Genomic DNA, 20,537 nt, shown 5'->3' on the forward strand with positions numbered 1-20,537 from the left:
AAGGCCTGTGTATTTTTTCCTTTGGGGTTGTCACCTAATCTACTCTAAGAATTTGCAACTGTTTTAATTCTGGTTCTTTTCGAAAGCTAGTTTGTTTAGAGTTTATTAGAAAATGTGATTTAAACTAAAATATTTAAACAACTGTAACTTAAATGTTACAGTAAGGAAAAAATATATGTTTTAACTTTCTATAGACATTAAAAAAAAAAAAACCTAAGACCCTAAAATCAGTGAGTTATCTTTTGAAGAACTATAGAATTTCTGCAGAAGTTGAAAAGGCAAGACACAATTATGTCTGTGTTGTTATTAATAGAAGGTTAGGGACATGTATACTGCCTCAAGCAACTATTAATTGATTAGAAAGTGTTCATTATCTTCTATATTAGTGTAATATAGAAGAATATATGATATGATCACCCTGACAAATTAAACTATTAAACTACAGTATTAAGAATTACTGGAGTGAGTAAAGATTGTGGAACTAAATGAAATAGATAGAGAAAAGATAGTTAAAATATTGATTGAGATACAGCAGTATTGCCTGTAGGAAATTATCTTTGTAAAGTAAAGGAGTTTTTAAAATTGGTCTTTATACTATTCCAGGGAAGAAATGCAGTATAATAGAAATAAGAAAACTTGTTGCAGCTGAGAGACTTGAGCAGCTTGAAGAACTGTCTGTTCAGAAGAAAGCAATTTTTAAAGCACATATTTGAAAAAAGATGTTTTGTGATAACAGGCAGTTATTCATTAGTTCCGTCAAAGAAGAAATATTAGAAAAGCTTGTGAAAAATAGAGGGAAGTTCATGGAACCTGCTTTTATTCTCTTTAAAAGTTTCTGTAGAGAGGCTTGCTGTCTTCCAAAGGCTTTTTTTTTTCCCTTAATGTTCTTTGTTGCAGTTTTCTTTGCATGTTCTAATAGAAACATACTATCAAAATTAGAAAAGTAAAGACTTTTGTAAGTGTACTCTGTTACTTCTTTAAGTAAATGAATTTGAGGTTTTCATTTCATTCCTTGTCATCAATAATAAAGAGATTGTCCATTTTTTTTCAGAATATTTAGATTAGATAACCATTTTCATTTCCAAAAAGCAGTCATTGGATATACGGCTCACAGCTCACAGCAGTTTGAAATATTAAAACAGTAGGTCAAAATTCTGGATTCCATCTCACTGAAATTTGATTACCCACGAAGTACTAGATGCTATCTATAATGCAAAGGGGTCTTTTCATTCTTTTGTCTACCTTCTTTTAAAAAATCATGCTGTTGTTTTACAACTACTGCTTTTTTGTATGTTTGTTGTTTTGGAGTTGCTTGTTTTTGCCATGGGGTTGAGTGTTAAAGAGAATATGCTAACAACATGAATGGTTTTTAAACCTACTGTTCTGCTGTCTTTATTTCAGGGCCTTCAAGAGTATTCAAACGAGAATACCCCTTATGTGACTTTTCATTATTTCAAGAAAAGTTTATTGAGTGCTTACTGTATACTAGTCTCTGTTTTAGGGACTTGGAATACATCAGTGAATACAGACAAATATCCGTGTTCTCTTGGAGTTTACTCTCTAGTTTCCAAATCAAAGCTGGAATTTTGCTCCCTGGATATTCCTAAATAAGCTCTATAGTGTGATCATTGTTCAAACTGATCAAGAAACAGCCCTAAGCTTGATCTCTCTTGGTCTTGATCTCTAAGCCATTCTAAACCCAGTTTTGAATATTTCAGTCTAATTTTTCTCCAGACCTTTAAAGCCCATCTGTTAAATATTCAGCCCTTTTCTTTGATGCATGCATCATGACCCTACCATTCTAGCCTCCTTTGTTCACAAATAAAAGTGAACAATGGGGAAAATATGGGATCAGACAGGCCTGGGTTCAAAAGTGATGTCTACATTTTACTAGCTGAGCTTCTTATTAGCTTGGTAACCTCTAACAATTTACTTGACCTCTCTGAGCCTCACTTGCCATAAACTTAAATGAGGTTATTTGGTGGAGGTATATTATATGTAAATCACCTGGCACAATTCCTGGTGTTAGCAGCTTAATGAATGCTATTATTTTTCCCCCAGTTTGCTTCTGTTATTCTAGCTATGGGGATTTGCCTACATGTCTGTTTTAAGCCTTACATATTCCCGGAAGTATCGGGATGCAGTGCTAGAATTATTCAAATTCATCCTTCCCCAGTCTCAGTGAGCTAAGCATGCTCACTTAGCTGTCAAGAGTTCATTTTTTGTTCCTTGTGGAAGGAGAAATCACTAATTTCCATGATTACTTTAGATAATAAGCATAATAGAAAAGTTTCAAGAAAAGTTAAGGAATCACTAAAGTAATTTGAATTGTTAACGGAAGACTTTTTGAATCATTCTTCTAAACCTATTTAAATACTAAACCTAATATTCAAGTCTCTTCTGTCATTACCCATCTACACATTCCTAACTAGATTGGTCTCTGAAAAAAAAATTCTATACAGTATCCAGCCTTTTCTATCTTTGTTCATGCTATTCTCTGTGTGGAACACTTTCTCTTTTCCTGGGAATCCTTATCTATCAGAATGCCACCTTCTTTGTGGCCCTTTCTCAAGTACCACCTTCAGCTTCAAGGAGTACTGTCTGATGTCTGTCCTCTTCTCTGTCCATTCTCCCAACCATATGTGTGTCTGTTGACACTCCAGAGCATTTTGTACTTTTCTTATGGCATTTAATATACAGTGCTACTGCTGTTGTTGTATGTTTCTGTTGTTACTGTACTGTCATGTAGAGTTTATGAACTGTCATAAAAGTCTGCAGACTATAACATATTCCTATCTGTGTCTGCTGTCAAACCTAGCACAATACCATTCACATCATAAGTATTCAGTAAATATTTGTGGAGTTGAATTGGCAGTTGGGGTAGATGAAACTGATGAATAACGTTTGTCCACTATAGCCAGTAGTAAACACAGTGACCTATGTACAGTAGACACTCAAAGATCTGCTGAATGAAAGGGTAAGTAATTCTCCCATTTGTGAGCATAGGGTATCAATATATTGAGCATACATTAAACACCTACTATATGATGAGATCTATGAGAACTGATCCCTGCCCTCAATTTAATTGGAAACAACTAAGTGGTAATTAATATGTACAGATTCTGAAGACTGAAGGTGTTTGAGTGAAGGTGGGGTAGGGAGTCAGTGTAGAGTTGTTTGCATTTTGAGAGATATCCCAGGCTGTCTGAACTCAGAAACAGAATAGAGTTAGGTATCAAGAGATACTTAACTTGCAGTTCCACTCCTAGTTACATACCCAAAAGAATTAGAAATGTGTTCACACAAAAACTTTTCCCCAAATGTTCCTAGCAGCATTATTCATAAGAGCCAAAAAATGGAAACAGACCAAATTGTGCATGAATGAATAAACAAAATGTAGTATAGTCATACGGTGGAAAATATTCATCAATAAAAAGGAATACAGTATTGATACATGCTATAAAATGGATGAATCTTGAAAATACTACACTAAAGTGAAAGAAGCCAGACACAAAAGGCCACATACTGTATGATTCCATTTATATGCAATGTCTAGAATAGGAAAATCCATAGAGACAGAAAGTATATTAGTGTGCCAGGGAGTGGAGGGCAAGAATGGGGAGTGACTGCTAATGTGTATGGGATTTCTTTGAGGGGATGATGAAAATGTCCTGGAATTAGATAGTGGTGATGAGTCTACAACCTTGATACTAAAATACCTTGTATACCAATATACTAAAAACCACTAATTGTACACTGAAGGGGTGAATTTTATGGTATGTGAATTATACCGTTAAAAAAGAGAGGGAGAGATACATAAACTTGAAGAATTTGGATTTTGGATGGAGCTAGAAGGAAAGCAGGAGGTGATAATTCTTTCTCAGATCCTAGAGGGAAATGTAAGTGTCTAGGTACAGGACTAAAGGTATGTTGAGGTTCAGTTGAGGATGGATGTGAAGGTTTCTGCTATTTGTGTCTTATGAAGCAGGCAGTGAGGTGAATGATTAGAGTAGAAGGGTGTTGACAAAGAAGAACGACATTTTAGGAACTTGAAGGAAGCTTCAGATTTCTTTTTGATTGGGTCAAGGATGTGGTATGTGGTCAACTTAGTTTCAGTGTGAAGGTCAACTAAGTTCAGATGGTGAAAGTATCATAAGGGAGTCTGATAGCAATCACCAGTGAAGTTACTGGAGAAGATGGGAGAACAGAGACTAGACACAAATATTATAGTTTGATTCTTAAACTATCCCCATATAATGAAAATAGTTAGATCATAATGGGAAGGAACCAAGGGCAGTGATTTGGAGAAGTCAGTACGCGTGAAGGTATTCATTTGAAGAAGTACTTGAGTACCTTTTATGTGCCAGGCACTATTAAATAAAATCATAGTTACTTTCCTTATTGAATTATTTTCTTAGAATAAAGTCTTATGAGTGGGATTATTCATTCTAAGAGTGGGCATTTTATAGTTCTTGATACAATAGCTATATTATTTCTCTAAAAGGTTGTGCTAACTTCTGATGCCACCAGCAACATACAGCTGTGTTGTTTTAACCACAATTTCACCAGCAAAAATTTTTGGCTAACTGGATAGGCATAAAATTATTCTTCTCTTTGGTTATTGCTTGTAATATGGTTAAGTGTTTCTGTACCATGGAATTGGCATCTGTTGGAGCATGAAGGTATCCAAAGCCTTTATATTTGCTACCTCATCTGGAATAGCTTCCTTAAAGGGTATGGATTTTTAAGAACCCTAGGAATCAAACCAGCCTCTAATTTGAATCAGCTCAAAAACTACTTTTATTCAGTGGTGTTCTCCTTATTTTCTAAATGATATTCACATTTAAACTACATTTAGCCATAATTCCAATTCCCATTCAACTAACTTAATTCTCATAATTTGGTGTTGTAGGTATTAACTAACTTCACTTTGCATATGAGAAGATAGAGGCTTAGAGAGGTTAGGTCATTTGCCCAAAGTCATTTAACCAGTAAGTGACAGAGACAGGATTTGAATGCAGCCGATTATCAGTCGCAAACTCCATGATCTCTCAGTATCACTACTAAAATTTCATGGAGACTAATGGAAACTGGAAGAGAAATCTGAAATGGAACTTGGACGATCAGGCGCTTACTTACATATGAACATAGTGAAGCAGTTAGCAGAGAAAGTTTTTTTATTTTATTTTTTTATTGGGGAGGCTATGGCACATAGACAAAGAGAGGAAGGACTCTCTTTAAGCCCAAATTTTCAAGGCCCTTTCTGTTTCTCCCTGATGAACAGGTACGTACTACTCCAAAATCTATGATAGGAGCAAAGTGGGAGGAAGGTAGTAGTAGGAAAGCAACTGCCTTTAAATATATACATTGACAGTCATCTGATGGTAGAAGGAACAGACGAAATGGCCCTCAGAGAGGCCCACAAAGTATTCAGTAACTTTTTTTTTTTCAGTAACTTTTAAAATAACAAGTCTAACATGATAACAAGGTTAATGAGATATTTAAAGCACAGTACATATTAGTGAAGGAAGAGAGATTCTTTCATTTTTATTCAATATAGTATGCTCACTAGACAAATTTTAGATCAGGAATATAAAACAAGAGATGCCATGTTCTAATGCTGGCTTTTAGTCAGATGAAATACCCCAATATATAGATAAGACAATTAAGGCTCAAAATTACACACCAAATAAAGTCACACAGTGGGCCCTAGAACATAGGCCTCCTGCTTCCGAGTACATTTTGCTAAATTGAGCTAAGTGAAAACAACAATCTATGTGGTGGTTTTGTAATTTGTATTATAATTTTTTATAATTTAATGTTATTCTTAAAAGAGATCATTTCTCTGTGTGTTTTAAAACAACAATAATAAAGATCCACACACCAGATTACTAAATGTTTGGTGATAGGTTAGAATAAGAAGTGATACTGAAGATCAGGTTGAACCCTAATATATCAGATAGTCCATCTGTAAATTACACCTAAATAGTATTTATCTGTATCCCAGATTGCATTGAGGTGGGGTGGAAGACACAGATCTTTTGAAAACTATCATAGAAACATTACTCTTGAAAGATTTTGATGTGTACATATGTGTATTTGTATTTAAGCATTTGGAATTTTCAACAAAGCCCAGCCCTTTTCTTCCATCCCTACTCCTTTAAGTGAAACTAATACCCCTTGCTTCACAAGAAATATCAATAGTATCCAGACACTCCACTTTTTTCTTTCATAGCCTCAAAATTTATATCTCCCTTCTCTTTCCATCTCCACACTTCCTTCATTCCTATACTTCATAGCTTTAATTAATGTTCTCTTGACACAAACCTTTCATTTTTATTGCCAGTGATTCCACAATTACTACAACTCTTTGAGAAAACAACATAGCTGTTGTGTCAGCAATAATAAAATGCTCATATCTTGAGCCAGTATTCCACTGATACGATTTTATTCTGAGAAAATGCTTCAAGTAAGGAAAATAGTGAAAGGGACAAAATGTTAATGGCACTGATATCTATTATGTTTTAAAAAATGGAAACCTTCTAGATATCCAACAATAGAATAATGGTTAAGCAAATTATTACCTATTCATTCAGTAGGCTATTAGACATTCATTTTTCACAATAGCTTCTTTTAAAATATATTGAAAGATGTTGTAAGTATCTTTATGCCAAAATGAAAAAGGAGAAAAATAAATCAATGAAAAAAGTAGAAAAACTGATCTGATTAGTATATTTCTGAAGCATTTGTATTTTCTGTATCATAATAATTGACATTTATTGAGCACACACCAGTGTCAGGCACAATACTAAAGCAATATTATAGAAGCAATATTGAGTAGTTAGTAAGAAAAATGCTCTTAAGTCAAGTCCTAGCTCCATCACTTACTAGTATGTGATCTTGAAAAGGAAATGGGAGATAGTAACTATATCTACATTAAGTTATTAAATCCATTTAAAGTGTCTGGTATGTAGTAAGCCCTCATTAAAGTGTTTTTGTTACTAGACATTTTACAGACATTTAATCTTCACATCCTCACAACACTTATGAGATGGTGTTATTTTCATTTACATAAGAGAAAATTGAAACTCAGAATGTTTAAATAGTTTGGTCAAATAACTTGCCAAAGTCACACAGCTAATAAGCAGTAGAGTTTTGATTGAGAACCCAAGCTATGACTTCCATTCCTGGCTCTGAGGGACTAGGTTGTTGCAGACTAATCCTTTTGCCGAGAACAACATGAAAGGGTGGATTTAAAAAAAGAAAAGAGAGGGCTTCCCTGGTGGCGCAGTGGTTGAGAGTCCGCCTGCCGATGCAGGGGACATGGGTTCGTGCCCCGGTCTGGGAAGATCCCACATGCCGCGGAGCTAGGCCCATGAGCCATGGCCGCTGAGCCTGCGCGTCCAGAGCACAGGCTCCGCAACGGGAGAGGCCACAACAGTGAGAGGCCCGCGTACCGCAAAAAAAAAAAAAAAAAAAAAAAAAACAGGGAAAGCATCAGAGACCTACTGAGGCAGCCAGGACTTAAACCAAAATTATGCAGCCAAGGGAACTTCAAAAAAGCATGCTGATGTTCTAAGCTTCTCTTTTCCCCTTGAAGAATTTGCTGAATACATGGTGCAGAACAAGAATCTATGAAATTTAGCAGAGGATTTCTGCTAGAGGTAGAGAGCCAGTAGTCTCATGGGGCTTAGTACATAAAAATTGGAGTTTAGGTGTCCCCAGGTGGCCTGGACTGAGGGGCCAAGACCCTAGTAGGGAAGGGAAGCACCAAGAAATGATTTTGCTGCAGAGTCAGAGGCTAAGCAGAGCAGAAGCTAAGCAAGCTAAGCAGAAAATCCCTATAAAGCAGAGTGAATTTCTGTCCGTCTCATGATGTTGACAAGCAAACATTAAAATTCAGGTCCCTCCAAGGAAGAAAGGACCTATAACCACCCCGGACTCTCAATTAGCATTCCCTAGAGGACTATATACCCTCTATACACAATAGACTTGAATACAAGAATAACTAGAAATAAGGAAGAATATTTCATAATTGTAAAAGGGTCATTCTACCAGGGAAAATGTGAGAACTATAAATTTGTATATATCTAATTCCAGTAATATGGCTTCAAAAAAATATTTTTTCAAGTTCACATGGGACATTTAACAAAGTAGATCTTATGATAGACCATAAAGCAAGTCTCAACAAATTTCATCTAGGATATGTTATCTGACTACAGTTCAATTAAGTAAGAAATGGATTATAAAATAGTAGCTAGCAAACTCCCCCCAAAATACGTTTTGAATGACCCATTTGGTCAAAAAAGAAATCACAATTAAGACACATTTGCAACAGAATAGTAATGAAAATACAGTATATCAAAATATATGTGAATCAGCTAAAGCTATACTTGATGGGAAATTTATAACCTTAAATGCCTATACTGGAAGAGAAAAAAGTCCAAAACTAGTGATTTAAATATCATTCTCAAGAAATTAGGAAAAGAACTGCAAATTAAACCCAAAGTAAGTAGAAGAAAGGGAATTATAAAAAGTAGAAATTAATTAAATAGAAAACAAGTGCACAATAGGAAATATCTAGAGCCAAGAGTTCACTCTCTGAAAAGATCAGTAAAATATGTAGACCTCTAGCAATACTGATCAAGAAAAGAACATATTCAATATTAAACTCTTGATCTTTTCCCTAATTCTACATCTCCAGTCTTATTTCTATAAATCGAATCTTCATAAATATCTACTAATACCTCAATTAGAAGTCTTGGGATTGAGACACGGAACTGGGAAAAGAGAGGCAGAGGAGGCTGAGGCCGACCCGGGCGCCGAGACCAAGCAACAGACCGGCGGGGCTGGGCCATGCAGACCCGGCCCAGCGAGTCCCCCCCGCCCCGCGACCTGAGCAAGGTCCCCAAGAGCCTGCCTCAGACTGGCCTGGGAGCCAGAGGCACCAGAGCAGATCCCGAATCAGGCTTTCCTCGACTTCCTATGAGGGCTGGCCCTTTGGAAGGTGCCGCCTTCAGCAGCAGGACCAGGCAGGCCACCATGACCGAGAACTCCACATCCACCCCTGCGACCAAGCCCAAGTGGGCCAAGGCCTCCAAGAAGTCCACAGACCACCCCAAGTATTCAGACATGATCGTGGCTGCCATCCAGGCAGAGAACTGTGCTGGCTCTTCATGCCAGTCCATCCAGAAATACAAGAGCCACTACAAGGTGGGTGAGAATGCCAACTCCCAGATCAAATTGTCCATCAAGCACTTGGTCACCACTGGGGTCCTCGAGCAGACCAAAAGGTGGGTGCCTCAGGGTCTTTCCGGCTGCCCAAGAGCAACGAGCCCAAGAGGTCAGTGGCCTTCAAGAAGACAAAGAAGGAAGTCAAAAGGTGACCACGCCAATGAAGGCCGCCAAGCCCATGAAGGCTGCCTCCAAAGCCCCAAGCAAGAAGCCCAAAGCTACCCCAGTCAAGAAGGCCAAGAAGAAGCCGGCTGCCATGCCCAAGAAAACCAAAAAACCCAAGACTGTCAAAGCCAAGCCAGTCAAGGCATCCAAGCCTAAGAAGGCCAAACCAGTGAAGCCCAAAGCCAAGTCCAGTGCCAAGAGGGCCGGCAAGAAGTGACAATGAGGCTTTCCTTGTGGACACTCCTGTCTGTCTCCTATTTTCTGTAAATACTTTTCTCCTTTCTTCTCTCTTGATCCTCATCTGCAACCCTTTGCCCCTTTTCCTTCTGACTTTATAAACAGACAGAATTTGTATTCCTCAGAAATTAGGGAATAATTCATTTTTCCTTAACCAATTATGCAAGGACAGCAACAACAAATCTGGTCTCTGTAATGATGAGAATGTACTTATATTTTGTTTTGTTAATTTGTTACTAATCTGCTTATGGGTTTGGGAATTTGTGTGGGTTTGTGTGTTTTGTTTAGTTACATGGTTGGTTCACTCTGAAGGTAAAAGTTGGGGTCGGGGGGAGGGGGAGAATGGGCAAGGCAGCTTCTTGTGGCTAGATGACAGGGAGCCCGGGAATTGGACTGTTTGTAGGATTACCTATGAGGCCATCGAGTTTTCTTTAAGCTGAGCACTGCTTGTGAGAGTTTCAGAACCTTGACCCTGAGGAGAGGGGCGGCAGCAGCTGGACGGCAAAGGAGGGAGGTGGAAAAAAGCCCTCTCTAGGCTGACTTCCACCTCCCAGTGGTGAGCAGTGGGGCGTCCAAATCCAGTTTCCTTCTCACTTCTGTTAGTCTGCCCCAGTGGCCTCCCTATTGTCCTAGGGACGTGGAGGAGGTTGAAGTGACAGCCGGTCCGAGAAACTGTGGCTTCTCTCAATCAGCTGGAAACTAGCCACTGGTGGAGGGGGGTGGTCTCTGGCTTCCAAAAGTCTCCTGTTAAACATGAGTAGAAACTTTGGGGGAAGGGTGGAGAGTCAGTCAGCCAAGTGCCTCAGTGTGCCCTGTTGAAACTTGGGTTTTTCCACACAATTGGATTGTATCCTAGGAGGACCTTTTTCCTTTACCCCTGATTTTTTGTTCCTCCTGTACAAGAGGTGGGCTTTGCTTAGCAGTCTGGTGGCGCTCCAGCCCTGCCACCCACCACTTAAAAACCTCCCAACCTCTACTTCTGAATCTAAGTAGTTGTAGATGGGGGAGAAGGGGAGGGCGGGGAGTGGACAGTAAGACATACTGCAGTCGACTTTGAATTGCTAAGTAGTTTTACAGAGCTAGGTCTGTGTGTATGTGTATGTATATGTATATATACACATCTAGGGCTAGTACTTATGTTTCACACCCAGGAGCTGGGAGAAAAAACCTGTACAGTCGTCTCTCCCTTTTCTTTTTAATAAAATAGAAAAATGCGCAATTGCGCATCTCCCTCCCCCCCCTTTTTATTTGTAAACAAGTTATTTGTGCCTAAAAGAATCTGCTGTCTTTGTAATTTTCAAACTTTAAAATAAAATTGAAAAAACAAGGGAAAAAAAAGTCTTGGGATTATTCTTGAGACCTCTCACTACTACACATACACACACATACACCATTCAGACCACTACAAAATTTTATTGATTCTACCTCTTAAATATATTGAATCCACCCTATATACTATATCTTCATTGCTATACCCTATTCTAAGCCACCATCACGCTGTGGTGGACTGTTGCAGTAGCTTCCCAACGGTAGCTTCCTGGATTCGTTCTTACTACCCATCAATCCATTCTTTACATAGAAGTAAGAATGATCCTTTAAAAAGCATAAATATCATATCATGCCGCTCTTAAGAATTCTTGAAAGGTTTGCTCTTACGCTTTGGTGAAAACTCAGATGTTTAAGATAACTCCATGTCTCCGCAGGGTATAGTCCCTGCTGCTGTCTCCTGACCACTTTACTCCAGCCCACTCTAGCCTTCTTTCACTTTTTCCAAAGCACCAAGTTCTTACTCAAGTCCTAGTTCTTCAGCATGGAATGTACTTAACATTCAACTCTCACTTTACTTCTTCAGAGAGGTCCTCTGTTTAAGTGACATCTCCTACTGTTTTTCTTTAGTGTTCTGTTCTTTCCCTTCATGGCAGTTTTCACAACTTAAAATTGTATTTATTGGTATGTTTGCTTAATCTTTCACCTCAAACCATAATTTTCCTGAAAGCAGAGACTGTTCACTGTTGTAGTCCTGGTGTCTTAACTAAGTGCCTGGTACATATTACGTGTTTGGTAAATATATGATGAATGAGAAAAGATAGCATGTCACCTTAGGTAAACTATATAGGTCAGGAACCGTTTCATAGGTGTGCCCTGTACCCTGGGAGCGTGGAGGGATTGTTTCTTCTGGTTTAATCCTTTATTTCTTCAAAATAACTCTCTGAGAAAGGCACCATGTAATCATTGTAATGCCTGGAGACAGTTTCTGATGATTAGCCTGTCTTCTCAGTGATGTATATTTTATGTGCTAAGCTAAACTGGCAGTTGTGGGCAGATTTTATTTAAGCCCCTGCAAAGGAATATACCTGCCCGCATTTCTTAGATTGGAGCTCTTGGAAACTAGAGGCAGAGTGTTCTCAGTGGCAGTCCTGGCTAAATAACTTATCTTCTTTTCTAGAACTACTTTTTTTTTTTTTAAAACATTAGAGCCCTACAAAGGAAATTGTGGTCTAATTACATTTGCTTACTACTGAGATTGACAGTATTGTTTGTGTAAAGGTTGTTAGCTGTTTTAGTCATATAAATATGCCATAATGTTACCAAAGTACCTGACTTGCCTTTTAATCACAAGGCAAAAATGACCACATTTCACAATACTAATGTCTTCATATGTTTTATAAGATATACAGAGCTATTATGACTTGATATTACAAAGTATTCTACATTTTCTTAGAGAGCTTGTGTTTTCTTTCTTCATCTTAGACCTAATTTTTAATTAAATTTTTAATTGTTTTTAAGCTAATTTCAGTAAAATGAGATGCTTAATTGTATGTTTGGTATAAAATTATAAGTTCAACAATTTGAGACAGCTTTCAGGCCACTAGGATTTCTTGAAACTCATGAAAAAAATGTTTACTACCAATTTTAGATGTAAATTTCATTTCAAAAGAAAATGTTTTATATACCTGAAACTAACTCAATACTAAATCAACTATACTTCAATTTTTTTAGAAAAGAAAATGTTTTAGGGACTTATATTTCTTAATGTATAGTAAATGAGGTATTCTTATTTATTTCTAAAGTCTAGATACCATACTTAGAATTCTCCCATAAACTGAAAAAAGCATGCTGAATGTTTCTTATGCATATTATCAGGTTCAGGGCCATGATGGGAAAGGGAAATGAAACAAAAAGGGTGAGAATTCTCAATGACTGGTTTCTCACATCATCATATCATTATTATTGCTATTATTAATTCTGCCTTTAACAAAATTGTTAATTCTTAGTGAAATAATTTTTAAAGCTTCATCTACTTATTGATATCTGTGGATTTACCAGACATTCATAGCTATTCTCAGGTCAATGAAATTGGGAGTTTATAAATCATAAGAATTTGTAAATGTCTGCCGTCAGGTATGACTAAGTTTCTGAATTTCATAATCCTCTGGTTGCTACTGCGGGTTCTTTCTTGAGTTTTTGAAATGTAAATCACTGACTCTAGAGCTAGTGAAAGAATATGAGGAATATTGAAATTCTTCCTATAGTACTATAGCAATGTACAAATATGGTGCATTATGGTTATAGAAGGGGTGAGGAGACTTAAGTACTGGGAACTCTGCCATTATGTGCAAAGTCTTCTCAAGCGAATTGCCAATTTAGAGACTATATTAAATAAATGTAATGGAGTGGTTTTTATGTTTATTTCTAGAAAGGGGAAAGAGCAGCTTTATTTTGCCAGAAAGACAGTGTCAGCTCTAGCCATTTATTTCCTAGCAAAACAAACTACCTGCAGAATTCTAATTGGCCTATTTCTTCTCCCTCACGTTTAATTAAAATCTTTCTCTAGCAATAGGTGATACCGAGGATAGTGTATGGATTTATTTATTGTACCAAGAAAGACTTGGGTTAACTATATATTTCTAGCTGCCAGCCTTTACTAGTTATTTATCTTCTACTTGTTTAGCAGTCTTGTCTAACAGCACTAACACTGGTAAAGAGTAGGGTAGTTAAACTGTTTACGGTCTTTACCTTCTCTGCCTACGTCACCATCCGTAGAGTTGTATTCCGTTCTGCAGAGTGTTTAATGTTTACTTAGATAAGTAAAACCTTATCACACTAGAAATTACAACTCAATTTTACTTTGTAGCTTAATTCCATCATGTAATAAAATAATCCTGGTGCATAGGATTTGGAATTGATCTCTACTTGCATCCTACCTTAGAGTGCTGCCCTTTAGATAAATATTGCTGCTCCAAGGGGGCTAGGTAGAAGACTAAGGATGAGTTGATATAATTGCATCCTTGTTATTAAAAAATAGAAAATGCCTCACCAATGGTGAAACAGCAATCATTTTTATATATCAAGGACACTATCCTGTTAGCTAAAAATTGATCATCATCCAATAGGAAGCTTGAGTTCAAAGATTTTAAATTCAGAACACTGTTTTTCAAATAGAATAAGTGGATTTAAGTTCAGTAGTATATCATTTATGAACTGTTTTAGAAAGCAGTTAATACATTATAATGATTGAGAGCTTTTTTCCTCCTGGGTATTAAATTGATAATTAAATTGTTCTTTTTTTCAAACTATGCCCTCTTAGAGGGTAGGGAAGGCATGTTTAACCTGGTGTATTCAACTCTTTGTTGGGCTACATGTTTATTGTTTCAGTACTTAATAAATATGCATAATAAATAAATTGTAGCTGCAGTTCTGAATCTACTTTGCTGTGACCTGTAATAGTCTGTTCTACACTCTGCTCTCTTTGTCTTTCAAGCAAATCACATCACCCGAAACTTATGACCCACTTTACTACAATAGTGCTGACATGTTTGGAGAGCCTAGAAAAAAGAATTGAAATTTAACTGGCATCATGGGATCTCAGTTGGTTTAACAGTTTCTCTTACCTTACTTGGTAATGCATGTATCATAATACTGAATGGCATTTGCTCTCAAGGGATTTTAGAGTTGATTACAACAGAAATATATTGCAGGAAAGAACATAGATACTGTAATTAAAAGGGTTATGGGAGAGACTAGAAATTACTCTATCTGTTAACCTGTTAATTTCAAGACCTAAAGCATGTATTTAAATATGATACTGTGAAAAATTATCTTCCTAGTTCAAAAATTAATAGTAAGCTCCATCATAAGTAGTTATGTATATTGAGCATTAAATCTTATGATACTCATTTATTTCATCTCTTTTCTTAAAAACTGTTTATTTCCTGGACATAAGCTATTTGATACACAGGCATACCTCAGAGATATTGCAGGTTTGGTTCCAGACCACCGCAATAATGTGATAACTGCAACAAAGCAAGGCATACGAATCTTTTGGTTTCCCAGTGCATATAAAAGTTAATGTTTATTCTATACTGTAGTGTATTAAGTCTGCAATAGCATTATGTCTAAAAAATAATACAATACTTAATTTTAAAATATTGCTGAAAAATGCCAACCATCATCTGAGCCTTCAGCAAGTTATAATCTTTTTGCAACATCAAAGATCACAGATCACCATAACAAATATAATAATAATGAAAAAGCTTAAAATATTGCAAGAATTGCCAAAATGTCACACAGAGACACGAAGTGAGCAAATGCTATTGGAAAAATGGCACTGATAGACTTGCTTGACACAAGGTTGCTGCAATGTACCAATTTGTAAAAAAAAAAAAAAACACAGTATCCACAAATCACAATAAAACCAGGTGTGCCTGGAGTTTACTGTTCTTTTATTAATTAAAGAAAAGAGAAGGTCAGGACTGCATTTTTTTACTGAATATTTGTCATCTATATATAATAGTCTTATTGGCAAGTCAGCTGAATTTTATTCCCTAAGGGATAAATTTGTAAGATGTTTCATGTGAACAAATAGAGGGTATCAAAGATGTGAATTCAACGTACAGAAGACTTAGTTTTTTTAATATATTGTTTTCAATAACTATACTTTTTGTGTTCTAGTTCACTTAAACATATCAAAATTCCTTTTTCTGATCCCAAAACTGGTTTAAATGTGGCCATTCACTATTATGGGGCCAAGTTTTATTGTTTACTCTAATGATAAAATTATGTATCCTTACTGTAAGACATTCAAACTTTAAGCATTCAAAACAGGCATAACGTTTTTTGCTTTCAAACAGAATTTTAAAAAGAAAAAAGTAAAAATCACCGGAAGACAGTGGGGAGTCTCTTGAATGATTTTAAACAAGGAATGATATGCATAAGTAGATTTGTATTTTAGAAAGATCACTGGCAGCTGTATGGAAACAGATTGGAGGCAGGAAGGACAGGCAGGATGGACACTGTTAGAGTATGCAGGCCAAGAAAAATAAAGGCTTTAACTGAGACGGTAATCACGGGAACATGGAAGAGGAGACAGGATCAACTGGGTTTTGGTAAGGGATTGCACGTGGTGAGAAGAGCAGGGGAAATGCTGAAAAGGACGCCCAGGTTTTTAGCCTCAGTGACGAGTAGCGTACCCTCAACTGACATAGAGAACATGGGAGATGGAACAGGTTTCGAGGAAAAGATTACGGATTCAGTTTTATACGTGTAAAGTGTGAGTTGCCTATGGCACACCAAGGAGGATAATCTTTGCCATTTGAGATACAGGCCTGGAATTTGAGAGTTGGTTTTAGATGTCATCAGTATAAGTGGTTGTTGAAACATTGGGACTGAGAGAGATCACTAGGAAAACATGTAGAGAGAAAAGGGCCAAAGTCTGAAGAAATGGCTAAAGAGAGGGGAAAAAACAAGAGGGTAGTAAATAGGAAACAATGGAAGAAGAGTTTGAAGAGGAAGAGTCATTTAGAGCATCAAATACCAGTTAGCGACCAAAGAGATTGAAGATTGAGAAGTGTTCATTGAAATGAGCAACTTAGAGATGACTGGTATCTGAGAATAGTCAGTAGAGTGAGTTAGGGAAAGAAACCAGATAACTGTGTGTTTCAGATTGGGTAGCAGCAGTGACTAGAATAATCTTTCAGGTAGTTTGATTATAAAGAAAAGGTAAATGTATGGGCAGTTGCTTAGAACGGAGGATAGGAATTAATGGAGGGTTTTATTATGAATTTTGATTTCTTTCTTTCTTAGGAACAGAGTATATTTATATCTGAAGGAAAAAAGAATAGTCATTGTTGCAAAAGAGGTTAAAATAATGGTAAGAGAACCAAAATACTTGAAGAAGCTAGAAGGATATCCAGAGCATGGTGTCTTCCATGGAGAAGACAGATACTTACATAAAAAATTTATAGCACAAACTGATATAATTCCTGATGACAGAATTTAAGTGCCACATGTTAGATGAATAAAAAGAGAAGGCTGGTAGCTCCAGAGGAGTTGAGAAAATTTTGATAGTCTGATGTCAAATGCTAAACTCAGTTGGGTATCCTTCATTTAGTTTTCTACTTTGATAATCAGTGCATCATTTAGAAGTATGTAACATAAGCCTTCAGTTCATTATTGCTGATGAGAATCTTTAGTTGTGTATAAGATTTCCCTGGCTCAGTCTGATAGATGACCTTCACTGTCTTCAGGCATTTAATCCATCTTTGTTTCTATGCCAGCTCCATAAAACCATCAGTGGTACCTTTTCTCTTGGAAAGCACAGCCATGCAAGAATTTCTTTCGCAGATTACAATAAAGCTTTACTATTAGTAAGTTTTCCTTCTCATTATTACTTTTTTTAATATAAATTTATTTATTTATTTACTTTTGGCTGCGTTCGGTCTTCGCTGTTGCACATAGGCGTTCTCTAGTTGCGGCGAGTGGGGGCCACTCTTAGTTGCGGTGCGTGGGCTTCTCATTGTGGTGGCTTCTCTTGTTGCGGAGCTCCAGCTCTAGGCTTGCGGCCTTCAGTAGTTGTGGCACATGGGCTCAGTAGTTGTGGCTCGTGGGCTTAGTTGCTCCACTGCATGTGGGATCTTCCTGGATCAGGGCTTGAACCCATGTCCCCTGCATTGGCAGGAGGATTCTTAACCACTGTGCCACCAGGGAAGTCCCTCATTATTACTTCATATTCTTCCTCAAAACTTCCCCAGAATCATGAAATAATTACATTTTGTTTTTACAAAGTTCATGTTGCAGATAATCTATCTGTAGATAATTTTGAGTCTGTCTTGATTATTGTTCTCTTCTGTGCAATAAAGGACAACACAGTAAGAATATGAGGTTGTAATAGTAAATGGGCAACCATAGATGTGAAGTGATCATATAGGCAAAGTGTTAGTGTTTAACTTTTTAAACAGAAGGACTGAATTCTATGAATATTACTAGAACATATATTATCTTGAGTGTGAGAAAAATCTCATTCTGGTTTTCCATTCATCTCCTAAACTTTTACTCTGTAGAGGCTTTTTAATGCCTTAACATACACAATTCTATGAATTAATTGTCCAGTTGGCTCTTTGAGGTTAGGGAAGTGCTTTTATGTTTGTTCATGAAGTCCAATATGATTCATTGCTTTAGGCATAACAGTGCTTTCCATATATTTATCTTTATTCCCAGTGTACAGGTCAAAATAATCACCATTGACTTGACTTATTTTTTTTGTCTAAGAAATACACTTCTCATCTTCCCAGTCTAAACATTTGGTGGTAAACACTCTCCAAATCCAAGTGAGTTAGTATGTTTCATGAGGAACTCTGATATTCTAATGTGTTAAGCATTGAGAGATACCCGTTTCTGCTCTCGTGAGCACACAGATGTGGCCAGCTATTGATATATACTGTTAATATTGACATACATTTAAAATTATTTTGAGTAAAAATCTACAAGCTGGTTATCTACTCAGATTGATGCATAGCATTAGAATACTTTGGTTGAAAGAGTAAAGTTCAACAGAGGTGTAGAGGAAGAGTAAATGAAAGAAATATGGACTAATAAAAATATAGAATTCTAGAATTTTTAGAGCGGAAAGAGATCTCAGCAGTTATCAGATAAGCCTTGGGATAACTGAGTGTATATGACTTAGAAAAGGGAGCACACTTATTCTCTATATTCCTGAAAGAGTAGAATGAACATCTCATATAGAAACTCCTTGGGATAAGTTTGGAGTTCATTATAAAGAAGAACCTTCTAGGGACTTCCCTGGCAGTCCAGTGGTTAAGACTCCGTGCTTCCACTGCAGGGGGCACGGGTTTGATCCCTGGTCAGGGAACGAAGATCCCGCATGCTGCAGGGCTCAGCCAAAAAAAGGAGAAAAGAAAAACCTTCTAGTGGTCAGAGCTATTTGGAAGTGGGAGTAGACATCCCCAAGTGAGATATTCAGGTCGGGAGCTGAGCATTGGATGTGTAGTTGGACCCAGTGACATTTGTGAGATCTTCCAATCCTTGAATTCTTACCTAAACCAATGACCAACGTTTCTCTTTTCTTTTAACTTTTTAAAACTGCAGTATATACAGTAAAGTGTACAAATCTTAAATGTACAAGTCAATGAATGTTTATGTATATATGCACCTGAGAATATTTCCAGCACTTCAGGAGGCTCTAGTCAGTACCCTCTCTCCCCCTATCATAGATAATCACTATTCTGATTTCTGCCACCAAAAAATAGTTTTACCTATACTTAAACATCACATAAATATATTCACAGAATATTTACTGTTGTGGGTCTGGCAGCTTTTGCTCATCGTTGTGTCTATGAGGTTCATCCATGCTACATGTAGCAGTAGTTCAATCTCTGTAATATTCCACTAATGTCATTGTAGGAATGTCTCATGATATAGCCATGCCACTGTTGATGGACATGTGGATTGGTTCCACTTTGAGACTGTAAATAACCGTGCTATGAACAATCTTTACATGTCTTTTGGTAGACACCTGCACTCATATCTCTAGGATATGTTACTAGGAATGGATTGCTGTTTCATAGGGTAGGTTTAGGTTTATTTTAGCAGTTACTGCCAAGCAATTTTCCAAAGTGACTGTGCACATTAGATTCCCACTAGCAACATAATGAGAATTTCAGTTCCTGCTCATCCCTGCCAACACTGTGTATTGTCAGTCTTTTTTATTTTAGCTATTGAATATGTTGTAGTATTTCTTTTTTGATGGTTATTGATCATTTGGATAGTCTCTCTTAGGAAGTGCTTATTTTATTTTTAGCCTTATTTTAAATTGGCTCATTTATCTTTATCTTGCTGATTTTTAGGAATTCTGTACATATTCTGAATATGAGTCTTTAGGGAATTATATGTATTACAAATATAATTTCCCAGTCTATGCCTTACTTTTTCACTCTTTTAACATGGTCTGTGATGAACAGACGTTCTTAATTTTAGTTAAGTGCAATTTATCATTTTTCTCTTTTGTGGTTAGTGCTTTTTGTTTCCTCTTCAAGAAGTCTTTGTCTAGTCCAAGGTCATGAAGACATTTAGACCAATAATTCTTTTTTTTTTTTTTTTTTTAATTTTTTGGCCACACCATGCGGCATGTGGGGATCTTAGTTCCCTGACCAGGGATCAAACCCGTGCCCCCTGCAGCGGAAACAGGGAGTCTTAACCACTGGACGGTCAGAGAAGTCCCCCAGAGCAATCATTCTTGAATTACAATACTAAATTAAATAATGGTAAACTTTCATTTGTTCATACACCAAAAAAAGAAATAAATGTATAGAACTGTACTATTTTCTCCCATATTTTAATTCTTAAGCTTTTGGCATTAGCTGTGAGTAAGTAGATAATTATGATACTAAATCTGAAATTTACTGTCAGGATACTTGGTTATTGCTATGTTAACAAAACCACTGCAAAATCTCAGTGGCTTTTTTTCTCACTCATGCTGCTTGTACAAAGTGGGTTAACAGGGGGGCTATGCTGTTTTTGTTCACTTAGGCAAACATGTTGATGTAAACTCCATTATAATATATACTTTCATGAGCACTGTAATAGGGGAAGGGAAACATGGAAAA

At 36.8% G+C, this 20,537-nt stretch overlaps 1 protein-coding gene and 1 pseudogene across 2 annotated transcripts in view; both read left to right on the top strand.

The window, feature by feature from the left end:
* The window catches only part of HMG20A (high mobility group 20A), a 69,729-nt gene that overhangs the window by 1,565 nt on the left and 47,627 nt on the right, over window positions 1–20,537 (top strand). The window lies entirely within an intron of this gene.
* On the top strand, window positions 8,916–9,616 carry LOC132419786 (histone H1.0-like; annotated as a pseudogene).

Source organism: Delphinus delphis, chromosome 2 (genome assembly GCF_949987515.2).
Source record: "Delphinus delphis chromosome 2, mDelDel1.2, whole genome shotgun sequence".
In the NCBI taxonomy this organism is placed as follows: Eukaryota; Metazoa; Chordata; class Mammalia; order Artiodactyla; family Delphinidae; genus Delphinus; species Delphinus delphis.